Source organism: Eumetopias jubatus, unplaced genomic scaffold (assembly GCF_037043125.1).
Source record: "Eumetopias jubatus isolate StellerSeaLion01/CBP00866 unplaced genomic scaffold, mEumJub1_p1.0 scaffold_4, whole genome shotgun sequence".
NCBI lineage: Eukaryota > Metazoa > Chordata > Mammalia > Carnivora > Otariidae > Eumetopias > Eumetopias jubatus.
Window position 1 is genome coordinate 36,156,014 of NW_028274810.1, and position 8,949 is coordinate 36,164,962.

Sequence of the window (8,949 nt, forward strand, 5' to 3'; positions counted from 1 at the left end):
GGCGGAGGGAGAGGGAGAAGCAGGCTTCCCGCTGAGCCAGGAGCTGGATGCAGGACTCGATGCCAGGACCCTGGGATCATGATCTAAGCCGAAGGCAGACGCTTAACGACTGAGCCACCCAGGCACCCCGGCTCAGTTAATTATTAATAAATGAATGAATGTAAAGGTATTCTCAGAGAATGGTTATCTTTTTGTCAGGAAAAGACTAAAGACCAAGAGAAGCAATGTCTATCTAATTATTCAAATATTCACTCCTGGGGCACCTGGGTGGCTCAGTCGCTTAAGTGTCTGCCTTCGGCTCAGGTCTTGATCCCAGGGTCCTGGAATCGAGTCCCGCGTCAGGCTCCCTGCTGGGTGGGGAGCCCGCTGCTCCCCATGTTTCCCCTGCTTGTGCTCTCTCTCTCTCTCTCTCTCTCGCTGACAAATAGATAAAATCTTAAAAAAAAAAAAAGATTTACTCCTGAGTAGTAATTCTTTGTAGTTAACAAAGTGTTCTCTCTCTCTCTCTCGTTTTTTGTTGTTGTTTTTTTTTTAATGACTTGTGTTTCTTTTGGAACTAGAATGGCCTTGGGAATATTCTTGACTTAAAAAGTGAGTTCATAAATTTGGGGTATTTTTTTCCCGTAGAATAGCAATTGTTTCAGTGGAAAGAATTATTTAAATAATATGTGTATAAAAAGTGTCTCTCACCATAAGAAAGGAAGGTCTCTGGGGAGCTTTTGTTAAAATGTGTCATTTATTTCTTTGCAGAAATCATGAGCAAAAAATGTCCCGATTCATTTTAGTGTGCACTAATGAAAAACCTATTTTTCATTTTATTAAAAGAAAATATTTTCATAAAGTTGAATGAACCCTACAAGTAGAACTCCTATTAGAAAGAGTAGCAGAGACCACTTTGGGGAACAGGCACTACATTTAACATTTTTTAATCTTTCTCAATGTCAAGTGTTTGTTTTAAGCAAGGGAGAAAAATGCCTAGATATTGCCCCTGGGTTGGGTTAAATTAATCCTTATCTCTTTGATAAGGCCCAGGGCATGTTTTTAAGTCATTTGAGTTAATCTTTCTTTTTGTTGTTGTTGTTTTGCTTACTGGAGGTATTTATGAAGTGAAAACTTGGTGTTAGCCTCAACATTCTACATACTTCTTTGACTAAAAACTCCTCTAGGGAGAGTTTAAAATTCCAACTTTAAAAAATACAGTGAATATTAAATCAAGAAAAGGGAAAGTCTTGCATTCAAGACATTTTTGTGAAAGTTAGAGACAGCAAGCCTGCAGCTCACATTTTTTCATAGCTGCAGATATTGAACAGCGACCCCTTGTTCTTGACCTTTGTTCAAGAAAAGGGATGCAGTTTGCCAGCATTTGGGTCTCTTTTTTGACTAACTTTCCCCTGCAGCCATTGTAAAACTCACATTTTAACCTAAGGGCAAATTTGAATCATTAGGTAAGTGAAAATAGCTCCTCTAAACTGGTTGATAAGAAATGTCAGAGAATAAAGGGCCATCTGTCCAAGGTTATGAATCTATGTTTGATCTGTACTCAATGTCAAAACTCACCTGTAAAGTCAACTAAACTATATGTAAAAGAAGGCACGTTAGTATCTTTTTCCACTGACATTTCATTACGTTTTCAAATATAAAGAAAAGTTGAATATTATACAGTGAACACCCATGTATCTACCAGCTAGATTCTATAATTGTAAGCATTTTGTTATATTAGTTTGATATCCCTCATTATCTGCCTTAATTTCTGGTACATTTTAAAGTAAGTCGCAGACTTCAGTACTTCATAGTAAGTGTCATTTTGGAAGTAAAAAAAAAAAAGAATTGGAGATGAACTTTGTGCGATTATAATTAACTCCTAAAAGAGTCACAGAATATGTGAATTCACTACAAATCCTAGATTTCATCACAGTTAGAAAGATCTAACATTGCTATTAATAGCCTCTAAAAAATAATGCATATTTTGGGTATCTTGTGATCCTTTCCACATAACTTTTAGCTTCCCAGACTTCTCTCATTCACAGATAACCTTCACGATTTCTACCATATTCAAATACCATGTGTAATATTGTTTACTTATTTTCTCTAAAAAATTTTATTTTCAATTAAATTTATTTTTAGAGTACAACTTTATATCACCACCATAAATGGAAAATTGGTATCATTTGTCATAAATAAGTTGACCATATTTTTTTTCTATACACAAAAGTAAATTCATAATGTATACCTTGGCATGCATACTAAGGGAAATACTGAGTTACATAGCTTCCATCCCTCCCCCTTTTCCTTTCACAAACATTGGGGCACAAGGAAAGTCAAATCTGCATTGGAAGTTGGACACATAGATGATACCAGGCTGTTCTCTTTTTAAGGGACAAAAGCACCACATCCGGACTTGCCTGAATCTCACTTGAGCTGGCAATGGAGAGAGGAGGGTGAGAAAGGGTCTGTCTGCAGCCTGTCTGAGATTGTGTCCCAAGTGTGGCACATTCCTCATGAGCCCTGTGTTGTCAACCCCAGCTGCTCTGGAGTTACAGACTCCACACTGGCCAAAGCCCAACCTTTGCAGCCTGAGGTTTGGGGACCTCTCAGAACAAAGGCTCTGACCATATTTTTTCTTTTCTTTTTTTTTGTTACGTCATTAGTTTTTTTTTTATTGTGTTATGTTAATCACCATACATTACATCAAGTTTTTGATGTAGTGTTCCATCTTTTTCATTTTGTTTCCCTTTATAGTTTTAACCCTCTCCTACCAAGCCTATCTTCCTCCAAGTTCCCTCTATGTTAATGTAGGTGTGGTAGGAGACTAACAGCACAGCTATCTTTTCCTCCTAAAATTAGAACCAAGACCTAGGAGCCAGACATATGGAGATCAAAATACCAGATTTACTACTGATGAAGGTAAGCTGAAGAAAAGGGCTAGGGTCTATGGCCAAGTAGGCTTCTTCCTACATTCCCTGTGATCTGATCATTCCTACCCAGTCACTGGCACATTTAGCTAAAAACAGGCCTTTCCTGGCAGGGGTACAGCCTGTCAGCGCTACAGAGAAGAAAAAAAAGTGCATACTACAGACAGGCTGGCTCTGTAGGTAAGAACACAGAAGCCTCCCAGGCAAGCACGCTCAAGTCCTGCTCAAGTCACCAGTCAGATGAGTCAGTCTTTGTGACTTGGAGAACAGTTAAGTGAGGGAGTCAGAGAGAAGCTGGAAGTGATCCTCCCATATTCCTTCCTCTTGAGAAGTCAAGTTCCCTCTTTTTTATGGAAACATGAGAAGTACAGGATGTTATCCCCTAACAATTACCTCCTATTGCTTCCTCCTATAGTGACTAAATGTCACAGGATGAACTTTGGTACCCTTCATCAAATGGAGCAGGAAATGGAAGTGTGTACTGGCAGCCAAAACCAACATGCAAAGATTTTCCAGGTAATTACTGCCATTGGGCATCCTGTTAACCAACAAAGTGGCCAAAATTGGGCATGTTCTTGCCTCTGTTGATAAAATATTTCCTCCTTTAGCCTCTGTGGTCATGTGCCAGTTCTGGTGCCTTGAGCCTCAGATACCCCAACCAATCTTGCCTTTTCCCACTGTGCCCCACAGAATCTGCCTCCTCCTCTGCCTATAAGTAAAACTTACCTTCCATTCGGTTCTGTATTCTCCACCTGGAAGTAGGCAGGCTCATCATCTGAGTAAAACGCTAGGGTGTTAATGACGGTAGGCTTTATTTATATATTTTAAAATAGGAGTTTATTAAACCTCATAAAGAATATGCATAAGAAAATATCAGAGGAACTCCTTTGGTTTCTCTCTGTTCTTTCTGTTAACTCTCTGCTCCCTGGATGGTGTTGTTACAGTTGCATGTCATGGTTGCTTCTCAAAGACAGTCAGCTTTTTTATTAGCCATCTGAACTTGCCACAACTGCTTACATCCTCAGCTACCACAGGATCACTTAAGCCATTATCAGCTATATCCTCAGTGCATTTACACAGGGCCTGAGTCTCAGTGGGATTGGACGTCTAGCAAATCACCGAGTGGAAATTTTACAAAAGTCAGAACTGCATATGTAAATTAGCATAAATATACATACGAAGGCCAAAACAACCTTGAAAAAAAAAGAATGACTATGGAAGACCAATACTATCTGATTTTAGGATGACTTTTAAAGTGACAGTCATCAAGACAGTATGGTATTAGTATCAGGATAGATATGGAACATAATAGAGTTCAGAAATAGGCCCTACATACATGGACAACTGACTTTTTAAAAAATTTATTATTGATGTATAATTGAAATGGAGTGTTATCTTAGTTGCAGGTGTACAACATATTGGTTTGACAATTTTTTTTTAAGATTTTATCTATTTATTTGTCAGAGAGAGAGAAAGAGCACAAGCAGGGGAAATGGGGAGTGGCAGGCAGAGGGAGAAGCAGACTCCCCACTGAGCAGGGAGCCCGATGTAGGGCTCGATCCCAGGACCCTGGGATCACGACCTGAGCCGAAGGCAGATGCTTAACCGACTGAGCCACCCAGGTGCCCCGATTCGACAAGTACTCAGTACTCACCAGAGTAAGTATAGTCACCATCTGTCACCAATGTTATTACAATATTATTGACTATATTTCCTATGCTGTACTTTACATCTCCGTGATTTATTTATTTTATAACTAGAAGTTTGTACCTCTCCAACCCTGTCTTCTGTTGTGCGCATTCCTGCCCACCCACCTCACCTCTGGTAACTGCCAGTTTGTTCCCAGTATTTGAATCATTTATTTCTTAGTTTGTTGTGATTTTTTAGATTCCACATATAAGTGAAATCATATGATATTTGTCTTTCTCTGATGCACAACTGATTTTTGACAACAGCAATCCAGTGGGGAGAGGATAGTCTTTTCAATAAATAGTGCTGGAATAATTGGATATTTATATGCAAGCCCCCTCCCCCTGAAACCAAAAGAACACGTTGATCTATACCTTATACCATATGTAAAAATCAACTTGAAATGGATCACAGATCTAAATGTAAAACCGAAAAGTATAAAACTTCTAGAAGAAAACCTTGGTTATGCAAAGATGTCTTAGCTAAGTCAACAAAAACATAATCTATAAAAAAACAAATTGATTAATTGAACTTCATCAAAATTAAAATTTTTCTGCCCTTTGAAAGACACTGTTAAGAGAATGAGAAGATAAACCACAGACTGAAAGTAAATATTTGCATATATCTGGTAAAAGACTTATATCCAGAATATATAAAGAACTCTCAAATCTCAATAATTAAAAAAAAACCTTCAAAGAATAATGAGCAAAATATGTAAATAAACACTTCATGAAAGAAGAAGTGGATAAAAAGTAAACACATGAAAGTAAGCTCAGCAGCATTAATCATCAGGAAAATGCTAATGAAAACTGCAATGAGATACCACTACACACTAATAAGAATGGCTAAATTTTAAAAGCTGACCATACTAGCAAGAATATGGAGGAACTAGAACTTTCATACACATTGGTGGGAAGGTAAAATAGCACAACTACTTTGGAAATATTTGGCAATATATTAAAAAGTTGAACATATACACACCATATGAGTCAGACATTCTACTCCTATTTATCCAAGAAAAATGAAAACATATGCACATAAAACAACTTGCACGGAAATGATCATGGAAGAGTAATTTGGAATAACCCCAAACTGGAAACCATGAACCCAAATGTCTATCAAACAAATCGTGGTGTATCCATGCAATGAAATACTACTTAGCAATAAAAAATAATGAACCACCATTAATATACACAACAAAAATGGATCTCAAAAGTGAAAGAATAGGACAAAAATAAGTACATATGATTCCACTTATATAAAATTCTATAAAATGTAAGCTAATCTATAGTAATAGAGTTCTTAGTGAACTAATGTATGCTGGGGTGATGGTTACATGGCTAAATACATAATTAAAAATTAAGTTAGCTGCACACTTACAATTTGTACACTTCACTGTTTATAAGTAATAGTTCAGTAAAAAGGATAATAAATAAAGAAATGCATGTTTCCTGTAGTAATTCCAACAATGCAGAAGAGTATGTAGTTGAAAGCCCATTCTTCTATTCTCTTCTTGTCTTTTCCTCATCTCCTACTTAAATGCAATCCCACTCACCAGAGGTTTCCACTATTCATAGTTTGATATTTATTAAAGACCTTTTTCAAATTTTAAGATATGTAGCATTAATTTTCTTCTGTTTTCTACTATAATTATTTGAGTACATAGCTGATTGTCTTACTGGATTATATGTATTAAAAGCAGAAACTTATAGTATGTCTCTTTATAATTCTTAAACAAAGAAGGGATAGAAATAAATATGCTATTTTGAGGCAATTGCCATAGTTATGGATACATTACAGATAACTCACATTCACTGTGTTTCAGACACTGTACCAGGAGTTTTCTATGTTCTATTTCATTTAATCCTCACAAGAACAAAAAAAGGTGGTTTTCCCAGTTATCTACTGCTACATAACAAACCATACCAAAACTTAATGTCTTAAAATAATGATAGGATTTACTTTGCTCACTTGTTCACAAACCTTGTGAGTTTGGGCAGGTCTTGTTAGGGATTGATCATCTCGGCTACAATCAGCAAAGGCTTGGGTAGCTCGATAGCTCAGGCCTGGAATTATCTGAAGGCTTGTTCCTTCCACATATATGGTGGTTGGTGCTGGTTGCTGGCTGAAATCTTACTTGGGCTTGTCAACCAGAACACCTCTGTGTGCCCTGTCCATGTAGCCTGGGCCTCCTCACAACATGGTGGCTGGCTTCCCAGGGTGAGTTTTCAATGAGAGAGCCAGGTGGGATCTGTATCTGCATCACCCTTTATGATCTGGCCTCAGTGTCATTTCTGCTGCATTCTATGCTTTGAGGCAACCACAAAGTCACACTTCATTTCAAGGAGAGGGGAAATAGAGTCTTTCTCTTGATGGGGGTGTGGCAATGGTTTTGAAGAGCATGTGGGATGGGAAATACTGCTGTGGCCATTTTTTAAATAATTTTATTATTGTTATGTTAATCGCCATACATTACATCATTAGTTTTTGTGCTGTGGCCATTTTTAAGAATTTGTTGTGCCACAGCAGAAACTTGTCATGGTTAAATTACTAAAACCTGTAAGTGACCGAGTACTCAGAATTGTCTCTGACTCCAAAGCTCTGATTATGATCCAGATAGTTGTCTTACTTTGTGACTTTGAAAACTGTTAATATCACATTGTCAATTCCTGTTATGTCTCTAAGACAAATTCTTTTTTTTTTTAAGATTATATTTATTTGAGAGAGAGAGAGCACGAGCAGGGTGAGAGGGGCAGAAGGAGAAGCAGATTCCCCACTGAGCAGGGAGCCCAACGCGGGACTCAACCTGGGCTTGACACGGGGCTCGAGGTGAGGCTCCATTCCAGGACCCTGAGATCATGACCTGAGCCAAAGGCAGATGCTTAACTGGTTGAGCCACCAGGCGCCCCTCTAAAACAAATTCTCATGAGCACTGTTCATTTCCGTAGGAGGACTGCATATGAATCATGTTTTAAATGTGTGTAGCTACTGTTGTACTGCATTAGATATTAATTCATTTTAGGGCATTTTAAAAATTCTTGGTAGCTTTTTACCCATGCAAAGGGAATAGCATTTTCCAGGAAGCAGAGGTGAGGGAGAGCATAGCAGGTGTGGAAAACAGCATGGACTGCACCGTCTGAAGGGGAAGCAGGTAAGCTGTACAAAATGGGCTCAAAAAGCACACAGGGCTGTGTCATAAGCAGGTGAAGAACTTAGACCCTATCCTGAGTCCAACAAGGGCCACTGAAAGGTTTTAAGGAGGGAAGTGATGGGGTTCAGATTTGATTTTTAAATGATCACTTTGGCTTCAGTGTTGAGTATTCAAAAGCATGGGGTTTGGAGTGATATGCCAACCCCAGTTCACCCACTTACTGAATAAGCTAGGATTAGCTTGGAATACAGTGTACTCTTTTCAACCTGGAGATAGAGGTATTTTCTAATATGAGAAAGTTGTTTTTTCTTATATCTTCAGCTATCACTTTTTAAATATTTCTAGTATCTTAGTGAATGTTCACAGATTTGAGTCCAGTTCCTGATTTCCAACTAACAGTTGTGCACATATGTTCTAATGAGACTGAGTATTTTCTAATCCACCTGATGGGCAAGGCTATGGAGTGGTGACAAATAAACCCTGATGTATACATGGTTTAATACAATAAAGGTTTATTTCCTGCCTGTCTGAAAGTCTGAAACAGGTTGAGAAACTTTATTTCATAAACATGTCATCTGAAACACCTAGCAGTTGGAGGATATCACAAGGTGAGTTAAAGCCAGGTCCGGAAGTGGCTTCTATCATTTCTACCCACATCCTGTTGGCTAGAATTCAATCACAGGCTCCTATCTAGCTGCCAAAGAGGCTGGAAAATGTAGGGGTGCACATAGATATTTGACAAGCATTGGTGGTTTCTGTCATCTCCTTCCTTGTCCAGATTTTCTGATACTCTCAGTCAACTGAAATTAAGATCCTCATAATGAACTGAAGCAAAATCTTTTTATTTCAAATTCTGTCTATAGTGTATTATTTCTGAGGACTAGATCTCTCTGGATACACAACCCCATTACCACGATGACCCGTACTTAGATTTTGTATAACTGGGAGTTCATTCTGGTTTTTTGTTAGATTTAGATCCATAGAATCTGGAAACTTCATTAAAAGAGGAAGATCAGTGTCAATTTTAATTGTTAATTTAGCTTGTTTACTAAGGTCAAAATAAAGCAGAAACTCACCATATTTTAGATTTGATTTAGTGTTGTTTTCTTTTTTTTAGAAAACTTTTTAAAGAGAATTACTCTTCTTAAAAATATAGCTTCAGGCTGGAAGAACTATCTTTAGTTGACAGGGAAGAAT